The sequence below is a fragment of the Lepisosteus oculatus genome, chromosome 14, assembly GCF_040954835.1.
Source record: "Lepisosteus oculatus isolate fLepOcu1 chromosome 14, fLepOcu1.hap2, whole genome shotgun sequence".
NCBI lineage: Eukaryota > Metazoa > Chordata > Actinopteri > Semionotiformes > Lepisosteidae > Lepisosteus > Lepisosteus oculatus.
This window is the reverse complement of record NC_090709.1, coordinates 29402546-29405045: the sequence shown is the minus strand read 5'-3', so window position 1 is coordinate 29405045 and position 2500 is coordinate 29402546. Positions and strand designations below refer to the sequence as shown.

The 2500-nt window shown below is 52.4% G+C and overlaps 4 non-coding genes across 4 annotated transcripts; all 4 read left to right on the top strand.

Moving 5' to 3' along the window:
- Nucleotides 1-396: 396 nt before the first annotated feature.
- LOC138245285 (5S ribosomal RNA) lies at nt 397-515 on the top strand. Its single transcript, XR_011193895.1, has one exon. It is a non-coding gene; the product is annotated as a 5S ribosomal RNA (ribosomal RNA).
- A 537-nt stretch (nt 516-1052) lies between these two features.
- Nucleotides 1053-1171, top strand: LOC138217209 (5S ribosomal RNA). Its single transcript, XR_011180921.1, has one exon. It is a non-coding gene; the product is annotated as a 5S ribosomal RNA (ribosomal RNA).
- A 537-nt stretch (nt 1172-1708) lies between these two features.
- On the top strand, nt 1709-1827 carry LOC138217103 (5S ribosomal RNA). The gene has a single exon (XR_011180816.1). It is a non-coding gene; the product is annotated as a 5S ribosomal RNA (ribosomal RNA).
- A 537-nt stretch (nt 1828-2364) lies between these two features.
- Nucleotides 2365-2483, top strand: LOC138217476 (5S ribosomal RNA). The gene has a single exon (XR_011181188.1). It is a non-coding gene; the product is annotated as a 5S ribosomal RNA (ribosomal RNA).
- Nucleotides 2484-2500: the final 17 nt, after the last annotated feature.

Genomic DNA, 2500 nt, shown 5'->3' with positions numbered 1-2500 from the left:
ATCAGGAACAGTTTTACAAGTCCGCAAAGGATCGAGGAAAGGTTTATCGCCAGCTGAAAAGAGACACAGCGCTTCGGCTGTGGAGACTTGTTCGGCTGGCGTTCGGAGAGTCGCGTTTTTCAGAATTGTATTGAGATCGTTTTCCACAGAGCTCAGATGTCAAAGCACAGCAGCAGCTCTCCACAGCGATCCTCTATAGCGCCCTTTCTCCCGCAGCTCCGTCCTCATTGGAAGGAAGGAAGAGTGAAAGGCTGAAGTGAAATGGAGCGGGAACGAAGGCAGTGAAGAGAGAGAACGTGGGAAGAAGAGAAAAACGCAAGGGAAAAAAAGCAGCGTCGTAAAAGAGGTGACGGAGCTGTCCTCTCAATAAGAAGGGTGCCAGCGAGCCTTGCTCTCGCTTATGGCCACACCCCCTTGAGCACGCCTGATCTCGTCTGATCTCGGAAGCTAAACAGGGATGGGCCTGGTTAGTACTTGGATGGGAGACCGCCTGGGAATACCAGGTGCTGTAAGCTTTTAAGCGCAGGAGGCGCCCTATCCCCGCTCGCTCGCTCATTCCCCTGTTCACACGTGCAGTGCGGCTTGTCCGTCTGTTTATTTGTCAGCTTTGGCGAGACACGGGTGCTTGTGTATTAGCGTGAGCGTTTTTTATTCTGATCAGGAACAGTTTTACAAGTCCGCAAAGGATCGAGGAAAGGTTTATCGCCAGCTGAAAAGAGACACAGCGCTTCGGCTGTGGAGACTTGTTCGGCTGGCGTTCGGAGAGTCGCGTTTTTCAGAATTGTATTGAGATCGTTTTCCACAGAGCTCAGATGTCAAAGCACAGCAGCAGCTCTCCACAGCGATCATCTATAGCGCCCTTTCTCCCGCAGCTCCGTCCTCATTGGAAGGAAGCAAGAGTGAAAGGCTGAAGTGAAATAGAGCGGGGACGAAGGCAGTGAAGAGAGAGAACGTGGGAAGAAGAGAGAAACGCAAGGGAAAAAAAGCAGCGTCGTAAAAGAGGTGACGGAGCTGTCCTCTCAATAAGAAGGGTGCCAGCCAGCCTTGATCTCGCTTACGGCCACACCCCCTTGAGCACGCCTGATCTCATCTGATCTCGGAAGCTAAACAGGGATGGGCCTGGTTAGTACTTGGATGGGAGACCGCCTGGGAATACCAGGTGCTGTAAGCTTTTAAGCGCAGGAGGCGCCCTATCCCCGCTCGCTCGCTCATTCCCCTGTTCACACGTGCAGTGCGGCTTGTCCATCTGTTTATTTGTCAGCTTTGGCGAGACACGGGTGCTAGTGTATTAGCGTGAGCGTTTTTTATTCTGATCATGAACAGTTTAACAAGTCCGCAAAGGATCGAGGAAAGGTTTATCGCCAGCTGAAAAGAGACACAGCGCTTCGGCTGTGGAGACTTGTTCGGCTGGCGTTCGGAGAGTCGCGTTTTTCAGAATTGTATTGAGATCGTTTTCCACAGAGCTCAGATGTCAAAGCACAGCAGCAGCTCTCCACAGCGATCCTCTATAGCGCCCTTTCTCCCGCAGCTCCGTCCTCATTGGAAGGAAGCAAGAGTGAAAGGCTGAAGTGAAATAGAGCGGGGACGAAGGCAGTGAAGAGAGAGAACGTGGGAAGAAGAGAAAAACGCAAGGGAAAAAAAGCAGCGTCGTAAAAGAGGTGACGGAGCTGTCCTCTCAATAAGAAGGGTGCCAGCGAGCCTTGCTCTCGCTTATGGCCACACCCCCTTGAGCACGCCTGATCTCATCTGATATCGGAAGCTAAACAGGGATGGGCCTGGTTAGTACTTGGATGGGAGACCGCCTGGGAATACCAGGTGCTGTAAGCTTTTAAGCGCAGGAGGCGCCCTATCCCTGCTCGCTCGCTCATTCCCCTGTTCACACGTGCAGTGCGGCTTGTCCGTCTGTTTATTTGTCAGCTTTGGCGAGACACGGGTGCTTGTGTATTAGCGTGAGCGTTTTTTATTCTGATCAGGAACAGTTTTACAAGTCCGCAAAGGATCGAGGAAAGGTTTATCGCCAGCTGAAAAGAGACACAGCGCTTCGGCTGTGGAGACTTGTTCGGCTGGCGTTCGGAGAGTCGCGTTTTTCAGAATTGTATTGAGATCGTTTTCCACAGAGCTCAGATGTCAAAGCACAGCAGCAGCTCTCCACAGCGATCCTCTATAGCGTCCTTTCTCCCGCAGCTCCGTCCTCATTGGAAGGAAGCAAGAGTGAAAGGCTGAAGTGAAATAGAGCGGGGACGAAGGCAGTGAAGAGAGAGAACGTGGGAAGAAGAGAAAAACGCAAGGGAAAAAAAGCAGCGTCGTAAAAGAGGTGACGGAGCTGTCCTCTCAATAAGAAGGGTGCCAGCGAGCCTTGCTCTCGCTTGCGGCCACACCCCCTTGAGCACGCCTGATCTCATCTGATCTCGGAAGCTGAACAGGGATGGGCCTGGTTAGTACTTGGATGGGAGACCGCCTGGGAATACCAGGTGCTGTAAGCTTTTAAGCGCAGGAGGCG